We start from the raw sequence: 9,857 nt of genomic DNA on the forward strand, positions 1-9,857 counted from the left end.
CTCTCTCTCTCTCTCTCTCTCTCTCTCTCTTTATCCTTCCCTTTCTCTTTCACTTTTTGTGTCTTGATTCGAGTTGTTCTTTCGTCGACAATTCCTCACCCGTTCTCTACATCTGCTTCTCTCAGTGTCTCTCTGTCTCCCTCTCTCCCTTCTCTGTTCTTTCTCCCTTTCTTTCGTCGCATCTTTCGTCGCCGCTTTATTTATTCCTTATCCGCTTTTGTTGTCTTGTCTGCACCAAATCTCGGCACTTTCATTTGTTCGGTGGCGCTCGAGCGACCCTTTCACCTGATGCCGAGAATAAAGTTTCCGTCCCCATTTAAACGTTTTTGCCGGCGTTCTCGGTACGGAGCGCGTCTGCTGATGGAACAAGTGAGAAAAGAGGTCGGATTCGCATATTGCGCGCTCTAATTTTACGAATGGACGTCTTCTCACGTCCGAATTAGGCGTTCCCGGCGCCTGAACAATTCCAACGTGCACTTCCAGTGATACAGGTCGGCGCGAAGTGAACCGTGTTTCGGATCCGTGGCACGCTCGGACGATTGAAAAATTCCGCGCGATAATGGAGTGACTTTCAACGGCTCTTTCATTCCTTCCTTTCCGCCGCATGTGAACGGGGATATTAATTTTTCTCATTTATAATTTCACATTTTTCTCGGCAATTTTTTCACGGTCCCCGATTTCTCGCCGGCTGCCCCGGCGTTTTTGGTCCTCGTATCAATGTGCGTATTACTTCCAGATCTCTCTCGCTCGTTCTCTCTCTTTCTCTCTTTCTCTTTTTTCAACCGACCTACCACTATACAAGCCTGTCGCCAGATCCATGGGGCGACGATTGACGTGTCGATCGTTATGCGACCCTACAGATGTTATTACCCCTGTGTTCCATTAACACCGCTCCAAATACTTAGCAGTCCGATTCAATGGCCTATAAGGGTGTAGTGCTTCGTTCACCGCACCGTAACGTTCGACATCTGACGAAGTGCGCGACGCACGCTTTTATGCGCGCGAGAACGATGCGAGTTTTATTCAGGAATTCACACGCGAGAATATATCGTCGCGATGTAAATTCTGCGTCAGGACCGATGCACGCGTGTAATTTAAGTCACACATCCGAAACACATAATACGATATCGTAAGAAAAGAATGCGAAGAAAAGTGAGTTTCTGGGCTTTATCCGCGGCGGAAGGCTTATTTTCAGCGGGAGACGGGCGTCGATTCCGGAAGACGAAATTTTGCTCGCGGGACGTGTTGCGGAAATCGAATCTCGCTTCGGAACAAATGACCCGACTTCTTTGTTCCCTTGTGAAAGAAGAAAAAACGGAAGACACACCGCTCATGCGTCGATGAGGCAGAACCATAAGGAAGTTATTTGCTCGTTCGATAACTTCGTGGAAGCTCTTTTGCCGAGGGCTGAAGGACCGGCCATTTCGCCGATACAGTATAAGCGCATCTCCGTTTAACTCAATCATATTTTTTGGGACGTACAATCTGAGTTTATCAAATCGAGGAAGCTTTGAACTACTATAACTTTGTGGAAAGTCAATGTCTTTGAACATATTTTCTCTCAGAGATATAGAAAAGCGTCAGCTGTCAGATAACAGTACAATAAAATAAAGTCATCAGACGTTTCGTTTTTCCTAGATATTTTTTGTTTATCCCAACGAAACTATTCCGGTTTATCCTAATTAAGAGGACTTTTTTTAATGCTTCTGACAAAGAAAGACCCTCTTTAAATGTTATTAAATCATTTATGTCTATAAATAAAATATTGTTACATATAAAATATTGTTACATATATATGTATATGTGTGTGTAATTTTCAGCAATTTTTATCCTCACTCCATGTACTCCACACATTTATTAAATGTCCCCGATCAGGAGAATCTAGTCACTCCTTAAATAAAATCAAAATCTGCAAACAGATTTGCACTATTCTGAAATTTTTCCGGCTCTTTTACGAAAGTTGGTGAGCGATCAAAAATTCGGGTCTTACAAACCCAACATTGTACGTAGAGGGCTAATTATTAGGATTTATTCAGTAAGTTTGCCATATAATATAATATTAATAATATATAATACTAAATACTCTCTCTAATTATTTAGATATTATTATTTTTATAAAAGCTGACTGGATTTTTAGCCACATTTTTTTTATTAATAATAACAAAACAGTATATGCCATGTTCAATGTAAGTATCTTCATTAAGCCATCTTTATTTCATCTTTCAGATATTTGATGTCTGTAAAATGACTCGAAGCCTTTAAGCCAACGAAATCAGCGACGATCTGACGAACTTTGTTTTTAACACGAAATAACAAAACAAGTTCCTGATATATCGGAAAGCAGGGGTGGCGGAAAATGGCTCGGCCGTGCAAACGGACTAAAACGCACAAGTTCAATGTATATGAGAAATTATGCAGGTCGATCTGGAGCATGTAAGTGCTAGCGACTCAAATAAAAGAGGAAAGAAAAGTAGCAGTCGTGATCATACTATGATATAACGTTAACGTTATCGCTTAATTAGAAGATAACTCACTCATCTTCAGGACGAACGAAATGATACTCAAGTGATCGCGGTTTCAAGACGCTAACGCTGCTATTGATCCGCTCGTCACAATATGTAAAAGCGATCGTCGAAGAGAAAAAGAGAGAAAGAGAAAGAGAGAGAGAAAAACAGAAAATAGGAATGTTCGTTCATAATTCATGCAACGTGGCTACGATATGTAAACGAGTGCGATAAGCGAACGGGTCTATATAATTCATGCGTTACCCTCCGGTTTACCATTCATGAATCATCGGACGCTTACGCTGCCCTGCTCCCCGGAATATCCATTCGCGGAATATTAAAATTCATACGGAACATTATCTGACCGCAATTAATGTGCTTCGCGTATTAACGCAGCGGAGTTGGTTTGTCACCGACGCGGCGGCGGGGGTGGCGGCGAAGACAGCAGCCGGCCCGACTGATTCAAGCCGCGTCCCTTCCACCCCCGCGCGGCAAAGCGCGACGCAATTCACGTCCGTGCGTAATCTAAGTGCATACATTAGACATGCATTCGGAACCAGGAGCGGCCGCGCAGCGAATAGCACGAACGTTCCATTATGGCTCGTACAGCGGCGGCGAATTTACGCCGGACGATCTCCTCGCCGTGCGCGGCAATACGCGGATCGTGAGAACGGGCGTTCGGCTCGTTAAGCCCTGGATTCGCAATGATCGCGCGGAATACATTTCCCACACGCGCGACTACGAGCGCGCAAACAAGCGTGGCGCAGCATGTCGCCTACGTCCAAAGGCTACCCTCGCGCGCGCGCTTATTACAGGGGAGACCGGGACTATTTGGTCACCGGGGTAGCAAAACCGGTTATTTCTAGTATTTTCTAACAAGTTACAAAATTAAATAAGCAAGATTTTCAACTCTTTTTAGGACAAAGCTTTTTTTTAAGTAGTAACTTTAATATTTTTATTACAAGTTTACATAACATATTTAGATATTACATATCATCTGTATAACGAAAATTACTGACGAAGTTTTTTGTTTCTAATTATTTTTTGTTATTTTAAACCTTACGTGAGGTGGTTAAAATATTGATCACAAATTTATGAAGGGTTAAATGAAAGATGATTGTGAAATTCTTGCTTGCCTGATTCTGAAATCTGTTAAAACAATAGAAATAATCGATTTTGTCAACTTTACCTCGGTAGCCAAATAGCCCCAGTCTCCCCTACACGCAACCACCCTTCTCTGTTTCTCTCTGTCTTTCTCTCCTTCTCTCGATCCACGAGTTCGTTTGCCCGAGCCTTCCACCCCTTTTGCGCCGATACTTTCTTCCTCGACGTCGTGGAAAGCAGTCTCGTGCTCTCGCTAGCCACTCTCGCGATCCGGCGGAGGTATACTTTAGCAAAAGACTTTCGCGGAGCGAATTCACGTTTAGCTCTCGAATCTCGAGATAGAGAGAATACGATGGTAACATTAATGTCGTTTCTCGTTGATGCTGGGAGATTGTGAAACTGCGTTTCAGTGAAACAATTAGCGAAACGCCGCCGATTCGGCAGCTTTTATAAGCGCACACTTAACGCTAAGTGCGTTCTAGCGCTATGCTTTTTAGTCAATCGATGTTTTGTTAACAAAAGCATTCAAAAAGGCTCAATGATAATGCTACAACAACATCAATGAGATGAAGTTTGTAAATATTATAATATGTGATCGTTTTCTATTTTTAAAAAATTTTAAATTTACCGAATATTCTAAAAGTGACCAAGTAAAAGTTGTAAGATACTCATTTCACGTCAATCAATTGTAAAAAAAGAGATATGGACGTGAAATGTACGCGTTATTTTATTTGATAAATAATCATGTTTATTTAATTTGAATTGGAAGTGCATAAATGTGTAATGTTAAAATAAATAATATAGGAATAAATATATAGAGATATTAATTTAATAAATATAGAAATCGTTGATTGCACGAATTTTCTCATAAAGAAATCGAAATTTCCTCTCAACCCAATGATAAATTTATGACATTTGATGAAAATATGCTTAAATATTCATTTTATCAGAACTGTTCTTCAAACGTCTGCCTTTATATATGAAAATATATAAAAATTTCAGACATTTAAAAAAACTTGTCGTATTATAGAAATTCTACAAATATTTATATAATTTAGCTGTGCGATTAAACGTCTCGAAAACGATACGGCAAAGATTATTGAAATTTCTGTTGCACGTTGTTAATTCGATTAATTTTCGTATCATGTATCACACAACCTAGGTTCATCTGGAGAACTTTCTTAAACGCTGAGCTCGAAATAAAAGTGCATGCGACCTTCGTGCAAAGACAGATACGAAGCTAGGGATTACACATACACACACACACACATACGTAAACGGCCACGTTTGACATTAACCGTGCGGTCGGAATGTGATTTCACGTGTATTGCGCATGGTGTATCTGAGGTAAAAACCGTTTACAATGGTTGTCGATACCGACGCACGGTGGGACAAAGGTGGGGCGCGTTTGTCTGCGTTAAAATTTTCAGCATCAATTTTACGCATCAACTGCCTCGGACACTAAGCTCGAATCCTACTTTAGAATCGCATCCGTTGCCGGCCAATGCGGGCAGCTCGCTCGAAAATTCATCAACGAGCATCCGACGCGTCGAACTACATCTTCGTGATTCCGGAACAATTTAAATTCAAATTGCCGTCGCGAATCCGTGTATTGCCGTTGGACGCTGTTGTTTCATAACGCGGATTAATACAGCAGGCCCGCGTGTCTCTCCGAAACGCTTCAAAACGCGTCCCGTGCGTGGCCGAGCGCGTTCCTTCTTTTATTTTTTTATTTTTTTTTTCAAAAATATCATATCGGTTTTCGCAATAACGCTGTGAAAAGTTTACAGGCTCGAAAGCGTGAACATCGCGCAGCGTTGATAGAATTTCCAATCCCCTCTCCCTCATCCCGCCCTCTCTGCTCCCTCTCCGCGACATAAACGTTTCGCCTGGCGAAAGTCGTTTAATTCTGTCGAGAATGTAACCCCAAAATCACTCGCTGTGAAAAACGACACGCGCGTTTACGTAACAATCACGGACGAGCGCGAGAGAGAGAGAGCGTTAATGGGAAATAAAGGCTTCGTTGACGATCCTGGTTTAGTTTGGCACAAGCGACGTTCATAACAATTACGCAATAGCGAGCCGAGCGCGGATCTAAAATGGATAAACGCGGTTTATCATGCGGAAACCGGTTACACAGAGAGAAGAGCGCCTTCGTATCGTGTTACGCAGTCGTTCCGCACTCTTCCGTTAGAACAATTAATATACATGAGGCAGAATTAATTCGATTTATCGAGTAAAAATATCATAGTTCAGTCCGCAGTGATAGTTACAATCGGGAATACGTTGTGACGATTTGCGAACACGTCGCTATCTCCTGTCCTGTGATCCCTTTGAGCAAACGCTGTCGTGGAGAGTCTCGGGCGCGCGCGCGCAAGCCGGTTACGTTCGAGTTTAGCTGCAATCTCCCGGTTCAAAGCGAGAGCGACACTTCCTAAGATCGAGCCTGCCTGCCTGCTTGCTTGCAGCCCGCCAATTTCGGCGGAATTTGCATTCGAATCGCGAGCGCCTCGACCTCGCGGCTACCAAGTGCGCCTATTAAGTGCAAACGCCGCCTGAAAGAGACTTCCGCCTCCTCACAGAGAAGACGTGACGATAACGAGACTTGGACATCTTCGGTGAGCTAAAGCAGCCATTACTGACAAGATGATGGGATGGGCGCTTAATTAAGATCCGTCTTCCTCTTTTCCGTCCCAGCCCTTTTCCCACCCCCTCGTTCCGCCGACGCACATGCGCGCACTCGCGGGGGCGCAAATTCACACGACCCTTCTTCCCTGCTCCCCCTGTGTAACTCGCCGCCTCAGGGATGTTCGCGGAGCGGCCACCGTAATCACGTAGCGATCGACATCAAACGTGGGGGAATGAAAACGACGTCGAGGCTTCTCGCGAGTTTTAATGAGCGCTCGCTCAAAGCGCGCTCGACTTAGTCGCGATGGGACACCGTAATTATTCAATTGCCGCGGCGCTCGTCGCGAGTATCGTTGCGACGGCCAGCTGAGAAAGAGATCGTGTCGAGTTCACTTTCCAACCGTGCACGAATCTCTCGCAATCTGAGCGTATCCTTGAAGAAACCTCGTGACATCAATTTCCCGCGTACAATCTTGGGTCTGCGGACTCAAATGAATATTAGGACCGATCATACTTTCATTCATTTCATGAAAATTCATTAACTTTCGCAGGGTCCGGGAAGATTTTGAAATTACGCAAGTCAGTTTGCAGACTTTGATTTTATCGCATTATTAGTTTATAATTGAGACTTTTCTATATTTTTGAAAGAAAAAGGTGTCTCAAAATATAGAGTTTCAACAAACTTATGATAGTTCAAAGTTGCCTGACTCTATCAGAGATATGTCCCAAAAAATATGATTGTGCGTGGAAAGTTAAAGTGTTATCAGTACAAAAATGAGACGTTGTTACTTTTAATCTTTGATGTTCCGACACATTTCAATGAATATAATTTATTCATTATAATATGAGTGCTGCGTGGATAATATCTAGCTAAACTTTCATGATTACCACGACGTGAGATAATCGATGATGGAAATTCTGCGAATGTTTAATTACATTTGTGCAATAAGCATACTGCAGTCATTAAATTCACATTATCCATTAAATTTTCATTATACAATAACGTAAATTTACCGTCAAACTTGCACCTGCTCATCTGATTGGTGTCGATCATATCTGGAACGTTTTAAGGACGCTCGTTTTGAAAAAGCACGGCTAGAAAGTTAAGGGGAGATGCAGGCTGCTTTATATATTTTCGGGTGGAGCTGATTGCGTCTCCTCCGCGATAAATCGACGAAACACGTGATCCTCTGATAAATCGCTCGCGAATGCACCGTGAGGATCGAACGTTATCACGACGAGACAGACGATCCTCGATTCTCGTGCGCCTCGCTCGCGGCGACCTAATGGCACGGGGGGCCCTTAAATCCCTCATACATTCATAAAGACTGCCTGCGAGCAAACAAGCAAGACGGATCTCCGTCCCCTCGGCCACAAAAGGGCCCGTTTACACCGAAAAAGATGGGCGGAGCGACATATGCGGGCTTCCTTCTTTGTTCTGCCGTTCCCTCCGCTCTTATCGATTGGCTTCCACGTGACGGATACGCACACACGCACGCACTCCGCCACCCACACGGAGGATCAAAGTGCACGAATGTCCTTCTTGTGTATGTGTGTGCGTGTGTGGGAGCGTGCGCGTGTTCATAACGTGGCACAGCAGACACGAGGGTCTTTCGTATGTACATCTGGCAGTTTCCGTCGATACCGCCCGAATCGTACGTATCGTCGCATTCGACTGTTCGGCCTAGAAGCTCGATTCCATTTCAATTGCAGTTGCGTGCGCGCTCACGACGGTCCGGCCTGCAAAACAATGCGGCACTTTACTCTCTCTCGCAATGTCATCCGCCCGCGGCAACGCGCCGTGATGTATCGACGTGGCGGGTCATTGCCGTCGCGCAATTTCTAAAGGGATCAAACAGGAAATTGCACACTGGACGATTGCACTGAGCGATATCCGATCAACCGATCGGTCGCGAAAGTTAACCGGCTCTTTGTCGCTCTCTTACTCCAAAATCGCGCACGGATGATTCACGGTTGTCCGCTTCATTCCTGAATTCATCGCCCGATAGCACACCCTACAGGAAGGGTAGGAAGGTCGACGATGCCGTGTATGCATCTCTCAGCGACAACACGGAGAAGAGGGTTGCGGGCTACAGAAGTTTTAATTTTTTAAAAGGTAGCCCTCGGAATGGAGCCTCGGAGTGCGCAAAAGCCGTAAAAGCGTCTAACAATTGTCTTCTGGGAGGTCAGGTCGAGTCGTGCATGGAAAGAGCGAGCGGTCGAGGGAGAAAGAGCACCGGAGACGAATGATAAGTGAAACTTTCTAGCAACAATCGTCATTTCTTTGTAAAACAACACCCTGATGTGTAGCTTAATTGATCGTGGATTTTTATTAATTTGTATTATTGTACAGGGGTAGTAGTCGTAATTTTTGTAAAATGCCAACGCATATAACTGAGATTTCAAATATATTAATACATGTATCTTTTTTTATTTTTCAAGTACAAATTTTTTTAGTAAAATTGTGCAGCGTATTTATCAAGCATAATTGCCACAAGTCAATTAACTTTCCTTTTTCAGCATCTCCTTTGTAAAAATATTTGTCATAATGCGCATAACTGAGATTACAAATTAGTGAATAAGTTTATTTTTTAACGTTTCAGTCAAATTTTTAAATGAATTTATCGATTGCAGTCGCCAGCAATCAATAAACTATTTCTCTCTCTCTCTCTCTCTCTCTCTCTCTCTCTCTCTCTCTCTCTCTCTCTCTCTCGCCTTTTCCTCTTTTTATAAAAATACTCGTTAACGCGTATTTTTTTCTCTTCAATTTTTCGGCCATGTATCTATCTATCATAATCGACACAGACTAATCGACTTTTTTTCAGCATTCCTTTTCCAGTACTATTGCCGGGAAACACTGTCGAGATAACTCCTGGCAACTTACATCTGCTTCGCTCAATGGCCCGCAGCATGTAAATATACAGTAAAAAAAGGAGAAAGGTAAGCTTTTCTTGAAGCCGGCCAGTCTCGTTGCACGGCTGAAGCTTTTTTTTCCAAAACCACCCGGAGCCACGCCCTTGAGCTGCAAGCGGAAGATCGTCACCTCGACTATTGTTGCACCCCTTATGTCGCGTGTCGCCTCTCTGTGTGTCATACGAGCACCCCCTCTATTCGCCCTTCGTCATGCTAATTCTTGCGCGGCTCTCCCTATGAAATTGTATATGAAACACGAGAATACGATGGAGGCGATTTCTTTTTCTCCTCCTCTGCATTTTCTCCCCCTCCCGGATTTCGTCGCGAGCATACATTTACGTATGTGTGTGTGTGTGTGTGTGTGATATGTGTGATGTTATGCGAATAATGGCTGTCATTTCATTCATCACCGCACACATTCATTTGTTCTAGGTGTACGTATCATTAAGTCTGTAACGCGAGCACTTTGTGGAATAAGTCGGATGAAACCTTTGTAAATTCGTTACCACAAGTTACCTCAGGTTACGTTTCACGCTAATAAGCGGCTCAAGTTGCAAAAAAAGAAAATTAAAATACAAAGAAAAGAAAAATTCACAGAATATCCCTCAAATTTTTTCAAGAGATTCCTGTTGGCTCTTCGTTCCTTCGATATATATATATATATATATATATATATATATATATATATATATATATATATAAAAAAAA

The sequence above is a fragment of the Odontomachus brunneus genome, unplaced genomic scaffold (genome assembly GCF_010583005.1).
Source record: "Odontomachus brunneus isolate Ranch 3 - 2012 unplaced genomic scaffold, Obru_v1 Obru_scaffold_033, whole genome shotgun sequence".
NCBI lineage: Eukaryota > Metazoa > Arthropoda > Insecta > Hymenoptera > Formicidae > Odontomachus > Odontomachus brunneus.